Source organism: Aphis gossypii, chromosome 3 (genome assembly GCF_020184175.1).
Source record: "Aphis gossypii isolate Hap1 chromosome 3, ASM2018417v2, whole genome shotgun sequence".
NCBI classification, from domain to species: domain Eukaryota; kingdom Metazoa; phylum Arthropoda; class Insecta; order Hemiptera; family Aphididae; genus Aphis; species Aphis gossypii.
The window spans coordinates 7538161-7549903 of record NC_065532.1 but is presented as its reverse complement, the minus strand read 5'-3'; the positions used below and the strand labels follow the sequence as shown (position 1 = coordinate 7549903).

Here is an 11743-nt window from a genome sequence, read left to right as displayed (position 1 = left end):
AAAGTATGATATTTTTTTCTATTTTGTTGTATATGAGTATTAAGTATTGACTATTGATGGGTACTTTATTAATACGTATAGACTATAAATTGTATAATAATATACTATAAATAAGCATAAAAAATCAATACTATGATATAAATATGTTTTTTTTTTATGTATGTTTTATCGTACAGGTTCTTAATATAAGTATGGTTCGGAGAGTAACTATTGTGTTAGGCTACATCATTTTTATTTTATAAGGAGGAAATAACAATTAAAAACAAACGAAGGCGAATCTATAATAATGCTACAAGTCAAAACTAAATATCATACATTAAACTATTGAGCTTGTTAATTATTTATCAAAACTTATCAATATTTTTTTTTTTTTGCACTATCGGTGTTCAGAAGATACTAAAAATACTTATTGTATTATTTTTTTTACTATAATGGGATTTTATTGCTGAATTCGTTCTGAAGATAAACATAAAAAAAGTTACAGTAAGTTTCAAATTGTATTAATGTAATCACAAATCGATAAAATTAAAGAATCACTTTATGTTGTATGCCATTAATTCAACTTCACATGGAATTGGCCATCGTTGCCATTTAGTTTCCCATTCGAATAGTATTACTCAATTACTGTTGCACCAATAAACCATCCCTTTCTAAAATTATAGTTAGTATATATATATATATATTTATATATTATATATTTTTATCTTAACTTAATCTCAGTCAGTATAATTTTAAGTATTGTTGCATGTAAAAAAAATACAAAACTTTTTCTTATTTAGTATTTAACGGTGCTCCAAATAGTATTGAAAAAAAAGTATAATACACCCACTTCTAGTACAGTGAAAATTAAAAACTAAAATATCCAGAATATATGATTATGTTTTGGCTTGATTTGATTTGTTATTCTACAGACAAAATAAGAATGGCAATCAAATTTAACAAATTAAATTAAGTAACATGTAACAATAATGATCTTTGAGTTACGATCAAATAATAGACTGTAGTTTTTATCCAACAAAGTAACGAAATGACTCAACTCTTGACTTTTTATATATTGTCAAATACGTTAACTTTTTATTTTATTTAATACAATTTACAGATTATAACATTTTATAGATAAATACATAAACAAATATATTAAAATATTAAGTACAATGTGAATACAGATAATAGTAATTTACAAATTATAATATTTTACAAATAATATAGATAAACACATAAACAAATATATTAACATATTAAGTACAATGTGAATACAGACAACAGTATTACTTAATTTATATAATAATAACAGCGGGCTATAGCGGTACTACCACGGCGAGCGTAGTCCGTACAATACTATAATAGGGACAGAGCGCTGTAACGGTATTACTACGGCGAGCGTAGTCCGTACAGTACTATGGTAGGGACAGAGAGCTGTAACGGTATTACTACGGCGAGCATAGTCCGTACAGTACTACGGTAGGGACAGAGAGCTGTAACGGTATTACTACGGCGAGCGTAGTCCGTACAGTAGGATAGTCAGGGGGAAATGCGTCGGTATTACTACGGGGTACGTAGTCCGGGCAACAGTATAGGGACAGTGAAATGAGTACGACTTACTAGATCCTCGATGCTGGTGACGTCTCTTCGGCTGGTCGCTGGTGGCTCTTCGGCTCTGGTGGTTCGGTGTCGTCTTCTGCTTGGCGATAGTATGGCACATGAAACGGATCGATTATAATAATATGTGGTAAGAGACAGTGGGTACAGGGCGTTAATACAAATATATTGTATTCCTCTGTACCGTCTCTACCACAATATTATGTTTCGATCGGGAGGGAAACTGGTCATCGAACTGCCGTCAATCACGTTTATTTATGCACCTCACGGTCGATCTTCCCGGTGCAAAACATTGATTTGCGCTTTGTAGTTTTTCGGACTATTGTACTGTTTTATGAGTATTATGCGTGCCGCTGGCACATCCAATGAACCCTTTGACTTATATAAGTAATGCAGATACTATTAGTTTTGTCTTGTATTGCATATTTCTTGTGAAATATGCTGGCCACATCGAAGTTCTAATATGCCCATGTTGTCAGCGCGCTCTCGTGGCACCGCGTGACGATGTGCCGGCCGCTCGTCAGTCGTCGGTGTATTAGTGATTTGTTACACCACTGGTCGCGGTGGTAGTACTATAGTTGTGTTACGCGTTAATTACGGAATAACGTATTCTCGTTACAAGAGCCATACAAACAAGTCAAAATGGCATAATGAGCTGAAGCAGTGTGATATGAGTTCTGGATCTGCTTCTGTTCGAATGAAAGCACTAGCACTTCATATTCGGATGAGTTCGAAGTATTGATCAATATTCAATACATTAGACGATTCCATTTTTTTAATAACGTTTTATAACGTCACTTCCCGGAAAGAAGTTACCGGTGGAAAGGTGGATGTTACTATTGGCGCCGTCAACTCCATAAATTAAAACACTTCCCTCCGGAAAGTTGCGTTGATTAATAAAAAGATCTTGGCACTCGAGCCTCAGGATTAACTTATTTGAGTAAAGTAGAATGGATAAAACATATTTTTATAAAGCAGGTATTCTAGATAATGTATAAAAGTTACCGATCCGAATATATGATTAAAGTGTCATGACTAATCATGAATGTGTATGCACTGTATGCTGTATGGTTCGCTGGTGATCGTGCGGATCGTTGCAGAGTCTTCGGAGTTGTCCGTGTCGCACATTCTCTCTCTGCCTCTACTCTCGCATCGGTCACTATTATATTAAAGTCAAAATCATGCCAGAAAACCATTTAGTTAGCAATAAACTCCGCTCGCCATTCTTCAACATACAGCAATACCCAACCTAAGGAGTAATGTACGATGTCGATAGACAGCAATCTTTACAATAAATGCTGGTACTTAGACAGATACCGAAAATCGTATTGATTTGCATTAATAAATTTTTTTGTTATGTAGGTAATTTAATCGGTTTTTATTTGATATATATTTATTAATCAACACAAACAAGTAATTGTAAAATTAATCTATATGTCTTGTGAAACTTGCAGTGACTTTATTGTATAGATACTTTCGTTTTATGAAATAATGATGTCAATATTGGTTTGGACGAACATAATTTTACTATAATACCTATCCTTACATAACAGGCTCTAAATAATGGCATGGTATGACCATGACGTATGTTTGGTCGCAGTAACTGATCAGTACCGTCGTTATGCAGCCAATCGTTACTAGTTCTCGGATGGTCCGAATGGGCGATCACTGATTTATAATAAAAATAACCTGTTGAATGATGCAATGCATAGAATTGGAATAGCCAGGTTCGCTGTATAAGAATTGAGTCCCTATACCTGAAGGCAAAAAATATATTCTAACCGGTGTTACTATACTAATTGAGTTCGAGGATTATTTTGAGTAAAATATAAAATCAACGTATATGAAAATTAGAAAAAGAAAAAGAAATCCAACATCAAATGCAGCTGTTGCAATCAAACACAATAACTGGATTTGAATATATACAATACTTATCCCATACATTTTTACCATTATAAAAAATGTTGTATTATCATTATCTACATTTATTAAATTAGGTATACACTATACACAAATTATTCATACTGTATTTTACCCCTACATTATAATATATTTATATTATAAAATATTTAAAAAAAAAAAAAAAACATTTTTAAACATACATGAAGAATTTTTTGCTACAGAAAGTCCGTAAAAAGTCCGTAAAAATGGTAAACAAATTCAAGAGGAAAACATAATGCCTCTGTTGCTACTGTATGTACAGTGCACACCTATCTAATATCAAGACTCTAATGGGCTAAGTGTTTAAGTGACTACCAACATAGTTCATGTCCTCAACGTTTTAAAAAATTAAATATTTTTTGTTTAACACACAAATCACTAAAATTATCAATAAATTAAATTTCTTTGCCTTTAAAAATACTTTGAATCTTTATATACTATGACATCGGTAAAAGAAAATTTTAATTTTAATATATTTATTTAAAAATTAATGAAATAACTGGTTATTCAATTGGATAGTGATTTGATTGAACGTCAAACTTCGGACATGGTGTACATGTACCACCAGTGAAACCAGCAATTATATTTTTAAATCCATTAAACTTTGTATTACATTCACAATCGTTGTTAATATCATCAAGATCCAACATCACGACATTTATTCCACTTTTTTGATCACGTGCAAATTTTCCCTAAAATAGTAAAACGTCATAAAAAATACAATTGCGTAATTTTTTAAATAAAAAGTAATTATTTAAACAAAACGAAATCTCATATAATTTAGATCATAATAAATTCGTATTATAACTACGCATATTACTTTCGTTATTCACAACAAATAAAAAGTTTGGTATTTAAATTTATATACTATGTGTTTTACTTAAAAACCCCGACTAATGTAGTGATATTACTGCAGATAATTTGATTAAGTCAGTGAAGAATATTTATTTTGGCCGATAAGTTTAGCTACCTTGGATTATTTTTAATTTTACAGGGACAAAAATAACAAGTCAGTGTTATTTTGAAATGTAAATTTTTTATGTACTACTATCTTATTGTTACGTTGAATATTGTTATACTCTAGTAGGACTTATGACTCTTTTCTACAATTCACCAGTTTATCTCCATATTCTACAATTTGCACTTTAGTCAACATTATGAGGAGTAAAAATAATATACAATTCTAAAAGTTCCGAGTACTGTTCTTATTTTTAAATAACAAATTAATAAGTAGAATATAATATTGTTCATGTGTAGTGAAATACTCTTTTAAGACAACAAATCTCACATATTTCATTATATCTTTTTCATATTACGTCGGAAATCTATTAAAATACATTTCAATGAGTCTTGTAATTATCGAATAAAATATAATAATATAATAAATAGATTAACTAAATTATATCTTTTCAGGGGTGGATCCAGAAATTTTCCAAAGGGGGTATATATAATAAAAAGTAATATACCTATATATATATGTATGTATATAGGTAATATGTATTTATTTTATAATGTCTTATTTTTTTTTGTTTAATTTGAGAGTGGGCACAACCTTCGGCCCTCCTCGGATTCACCCCTGTATTGTTTATGATAAAACAATAATTGTTCATATATATATATAGTATAAATACATAAAACTGTACATTTTTATAATTATTTTTTATAATTTATATAATATTTATAATTTATAAATTTTTTGTTATTTATTTTGTATATACCTATATATTATGTAATTTCGTCCGAAGTTTATTACTTTACCTTATTATAAAAGTTTTTTGATGTTTGAACACACCAAGTTAAGTTATCGAATTTTCCTTTACACACCTAAAACATTTAAAGTAATGAAATAATCATTATTTATTCTAAAATATTTAAATCTACAATACTTCTGAATAAGAAGAATACGTTTTTGAATTGATATTAATTGGGTATAAATCAATATCATAAACAATTTTTGTAAGACATATTTTCGTTTCTTTCAGATGCGATGCTACTTCTTCCTAAAATGATCAATAAGAGCATATTAAAATAATTTTAAGGTGGCAATATGAAAACGTATAATTTATATTTTCTTGACTTTACAAAAGATATTTTTAAAATTATTTATAATTTTTATTTTAAATAAATTTTTTCTTGGCATTTTTTAGCAGCTATGGTTATATAAATGTTATTGTTTAAATTATTAGTCATTAAATGTAAATGATAAAATGGTCAAAAAAAAATTTGGTTGACAATATAATATATATTAGTAAAAATAATTCACCAATGCGAAATTTATATAATATGAATTTAATTCAGTAGCTTATAAAGAATCAACAAGGTACTTAAATTAATTAAATTATTGAAAGACTTAAGAAACAACATTTTGGTAGGTAAATAGAATTTGATCACAGTAATAATATTATAAACTGATTTAATTATAGTTATTACAACGATTTAAATATTAAGAAATGTATACTTAATTCTAATTTTTGTTTTTCATTATTTAGGTATCAAGATTTTTTAATTATATTTTATTAATTTAGTTGTTAGTGTAACTTATTTTTATCCTTTTATGTCTTTAATTTTTTCTATAAATATCAATATGGTATGTTTAGAAAAGAATAAATGTTAATCTATCACCTGCTCATTTCCCAATACAAGTATTATAAATATAACTTAATTCTTACAAGAATGGCAAAAATATATTTTTCATAGAAACACTTTGATTGCTATGAAGACATTCAATATTAAAAAATAACATAAAATATTTTTACCATTGAATAGAGGTAGTTGGGATTTTGAGGATCAGTTTTCGTAATTGGAGTTAAGCCATTATACAGTTTAGGATCGCAATTTGTATTGAGTGCGTACGTTTGTATTTCATAGAAGTCTACTATTTCATTCAATTCTTCAAAATTATAGACTTAAAAAAATATTAAAATATAATTTAATAGTTATAAAATACTCAATGAATAAAAAACAATTAAATACTTGAGTTTACAAATTTAAGTTACTATTCATTTTACATTTACTTCAGAGTTTTCGTCGATTGGAGCTCGGCCGTAAACAATAACTTCACATTCAGGTGGTATGTCTTAAGGTTCTAGATTAACTAAATCTGGGCTACTAGCCCTCATGTCTCCTCTGATATGGCACATTACTTTTTTAGAAAAGTCAATGCTTCCGGTACCTAAATTAAAAAAAAAAGTAACTTAGAAATTAGTAGCCAACTTATAATTTCAATATTACTGTGTAAAATATACCTATTCGTAAAATAAAAAAGATAAATAAAAAGTATCTTAAATGAATCGTCGCAATTTTTTTTTAACAAACAATCAATGTTAACATTTTCAGGAAACTTCTCATCAAATTCAAGAAAATTTTCATAACATATTACTCTGTAGTAATTTTTGTTGTAAAAAATATTTAGACACTATTATTTTCGATAGTTTTTGAAATGCAAATTAAAAAAAAAATCCAATTAAAAAAATTGCTTGTAGTAAATACCATAGAATACTCAATACTATTATATAATTCACTACCCATTTTATTGTTCCTTGAGTATATATGAAACATATTAATATAGCTATTTATAAAATTCAAGATATAACAAAAATAAATTTAACACTTTTGTAAAAATATTATAATACATTTATCCAAAATATTATGAATACGCTCCAAATAGTTTTTGGACGCTTACGTTCCCTCTCCTTCAAGTTTTACCAACGATGAGTATGAATTCTACGATTACATTATAAATTGTATTGTGTGTTTCAATAACAGAGTAATTTTATTGCTTTCTTGGAAAATAAAGTTTAAATGCTGAAAACCTTGATGCTATATTGTACTGATGAATCTTGGGAAAATTATTTATAATAATACCTCTATATATTCAAAAAAATACACATATCCATACAAGGGCACCCATATGGGGGCAAAGACATGGTCCCCCCTGGAAAATGTTGAGAATCAGAAAATCTTAGCATATTGTTTACTGTGATCAGAATTTATATAATTATTTAGATAGAATTTAAAAATTTAATTTAATATAAGCGATAATCTATAATTTTTTTTTATGAAAAACCAGGTTATCAATCAGCTATAAATAACAACATACTTTTTTGTTTTTATTCTATGGATAATTATAAATTCTTAAAATCAAGGTGGATACGTGGATATATATATATCCACCTTACTTAAAATATTATGTATTGCCATAGATACGATATGTATATGTATGTTTACACCACCAATCACCATAATATATTATTTATTAACACAAAGATATGTGTAATTATTAGGGCTCAGATTTATATGTAAATACATATTTTTACTGTGACTTGATAAATTAATTTAGGTAAGTGATAAATTCGTATCAAAGTATTTCCAACTAAATGAACTATATTTTATTTTAAATATTTTTACACATTTCTCAATAGTTCTATTTTTTCCTTCATATTTCGCCAATTTTTTCATTTGCGATTTATTAATAATTATTAATTATATAGGTATACGACTGTACTTTTCAATACAGACAATTTTATTTCCCATGTTCCCAAAAGTACAAAATATTCGTAGTAACAAATGTTCGATATTTAGGAAATCGATAAACTATAGATAACGATTGAAAATTTAAAAATGCACGTTATCATAAATTGTAATAAAGATAATTAATATTTTTTTTAGATTTTTTTTATTTAGATTTTATAATTTTTAATACCTTTTTTTAAATAATTTTACTATTTGAAATATTTTTTGTTTCATTAGGAACTCAATGGATATATTATAAAATTAAATATTAATAAATAAATCATATTAGTAAAATACATATTTTGAGTTTTTTAGCACATATTTATGTACATATTTTGGTAGCATAAAAACATATAAATCTTAGCCCTAGTAATTATATATATATATGATATAGTATATACAATATATATACATATAGCCATTCCTATTTATAAATAAATTGATAAATTAAAATTTTGTCCCCCCTCCTTTGATAATTTTCCTATGGGCGCCCTTTTACCCATAGAAACGCTTGCTGCAATCAACTCACCGAAGAGATAAAAAAAAAACATGTACAAAGTTATTGTTAAACTACCTATTATAAATATATTCTACTTCAATTGAATTCCAAAAAATACTAATACAATAAAATGGTGAGTTTAAAACACCTAAATCGTAAATGGTTTTTTTTTTTTTTTGAAATAGTCAATAAAATTAAAACTAATATAATAACTACTGTAAAATACCGAAACATTTTAAATAAACTCTGCTTATATATATTTATATGTCTTAACTATTCGTGTAGTACAAATATTTGTTGTAAAATATATACATAATACATTGTTTTTTCAAAAATTAATTCAAATGGTATTTACTAATTCTAATTAATCAATTTAAAATTACTATTTTTTAGTCAAAACACATTTTAGAGCATACGATTTATAGTAATTTGAACAACTGTATTTAGTGTACTAATGTAATGTTTATACGAAATAAGTAAAAAATTAATATGATAAATAAAAAAGCATACATGGTTCATACATAATTTAAACTTTTTACTTATAAAGTGGATGTCAAACAACTATTTACTCCCACATAACGCGTAACATGCTATGTGGACAAAAAGATTTTAAACATTATCTTTTTTTTGTATTTTTTTTTTCGAGTACTTAACTAATCTTAGAGTAATATAGTACAATAATAACCTATTAAAAAATATAAATAACAATCATTCCAAGTATTTTAAATTTGTACATTATTTAACTTTGCATTTGACTCGACAATTAAAAAAAAAAATAAGATATCATAAATACAATACTATTAATACCTAGATACTAGACATATAACACATCATAACAATTAGTTACACTAAATATTATCAATATTTACCATTTACCATACATTTTTCTTTTGATGGTATTCTATTGAATGTAAATCTGATATGTTGATCAAACTGTACATGTTGTTCTTGTTTCACCATTCTAAACTTCAGATTCATACAAATAAGCCTTTTTAAAACAATAAAAAATTATAAATATTTTTAAATATATTTAAATAATTTCATCATACAAACTTGGTGATCAATACTTGAGGTCAACCAAAATGGCAATAACATAAGGTTAGGTTTAATTAATCGTATAGTATGCTTTTCCACGATCTCTACAATTCGTTAAGATTTTATGAAAACTGATAAATGTTTAATGCATTTATAATAATCGTTTAATTAATAAAAGATGATTTGATCGCCTACTTTAAGGATGTTTTTGGGTAAGAAACAGGATTTAATTTATTTAACGGGAAGTAAAAACTTACAATACCTTCTAAAATAATTGGGGAAAACAGTAATATTAATGCATAAAAAAAATAATTACAGTAATATTTAGGCATATAACAAGTTATTTGTAAAAATCGATTTTATTTTATTTTTGTAATTCATGTTCATTAGTATAAATATAGAGACTGAAATGATCACCAAATATTTTTTATTGCATTAATATTGGCATGATATAATTTTAAAAAAATTTAGGAATATTTTGTGCTATTTACAGGTATATGATATTTTTTTCATGTAGAAATGAAAAACTTTGAAAATATAATAAAAAGTTCAAAGTAAGTAGTTTTCATAAAAAACAAGCAACATCCAAAATAAATCGTCACAATTTTTTAATATTTTCAGGAAATTTCTTAACTAATTCACGAGCATTTTCATAATAATATACTATTATGTTGTTTGAAATGTATAATTTTATTTTATAACTCAGAATTTTAAATTGTTTGTATAATAAGCTAAGAATATTGCCAGGTAATTTTAAAAAATAAAATATTCTAAAACAATATTTATAAATACTCAAAATACTATAGTATAATTCACTACTCATTTTATTCTATTTTTGACCTAACCTTGGTGCTATATTGTACTAATGAATTTTGGGAGTCTTAATTATATTAATATCTATACACACTAAAATGAATACACATGCCCATCGATGTGTTTGCTGCAAGCAACTTACCACAGAGATAAAAAAAATAAAAGTACAAAATCATTGTAAGCTATACCTATTATAAATAAATTCTACTTCAATCCAAAACCAAACAATTACTAATAGAATAAAAAAGTGAATTTAAAATATCTAATTTGTAAATGGATTTTTTTTCAATGCAAATAAAATTTATATATTACCTATTTTAAAAAATTAAAACAATATAAATAAACTTTGCCCATAAGTATTTATATATTATATTCAGGTACATCCTAAACTATACTTGTAAATTGTAATACAAATATTTGTTGTAGAATGTAATAATGGAAGTGTGTGGGTATATTAACACATTGTACTATCAAAAATGTAATTGCTATTTACTATATCTAACTAATCAATTTAGTAATAACTATTTTTTAGTCAAAACACATTTTAGAGCATAAGATTTATAGTTATTTGGACAACTATAATTAATGTACCAATGTAATATTCATATGAAACAAAATTTTGTATTAAATGACTTATGATAAATACATGTATAAATAAAAATTCATACAGAATCAAACATAGAGCATAATTTAAACTTTTTTATTTATAAAGTGGATGTCGGATGATTATTTGGTGTATCACTAATTTGAACTAACGCAAAACATAATAATATGTAGAATAAATATTTTATACATTATCTTTTTATAGTGTTTCATACTGTTTTTGAGTACCCAACTAATCTTAGACTTATACAGTACAATAACCACCTAAAAATAATAAATACCTAACAATGTTTCTGAGTATTTTCAATTTTTTCTTTATTTGACATTGCATTTGACTAGATGCTTAAAAGTAAATAAGTTGTCACAAATACAATACTATACATCACATAATAATTTTTCCTGAAAATAAAATGAAGTATAAAATGCTATATTCAAATATGTTATTACTAATTAATGCTTATTTAAATCAATGTAATGCGAAGTGGTTCTGGACACTTCACTAGAACTTGTAATTAGTGTTCTAGATTATACACCACTGATTCAGAGCCCGATATACTTTATAAGTTTTTATTATTATTATTATTGTTATAGTTCAGTATTTAATATTTTATTATAAACAATTAAAAAATTATAAAATGAATATCCAAAATATTCATAATAATTTATTAGCTTTACTTAAATAATTAAGAGATTGCCTAAACATAGAAAGAGACCAAAAATGCTTTATGTACTACCTGAAAT

General features: G+C 25.9%; 2 pseudogenes; both read right to left on the bottom strand.

Annotated features, from left to right (window-relative positions):
- Positions 1 to 9: 9 nt before the first annotated feature.
- Positions 10 to 2727, bottom strand: LOC126550975 (uncharacterized; annotated as a pseudogene).
- A 914-nt stretch (positions 2728 to 3641) lies between these two features.
- On the bottom strand, positions 3642 to 11542 carry LOC114119291 (uncharacterized; annotated as a pseudogene).
- Between the last annotated feature and the right edge of the window lie 201 nt (positions 11543 to 11743).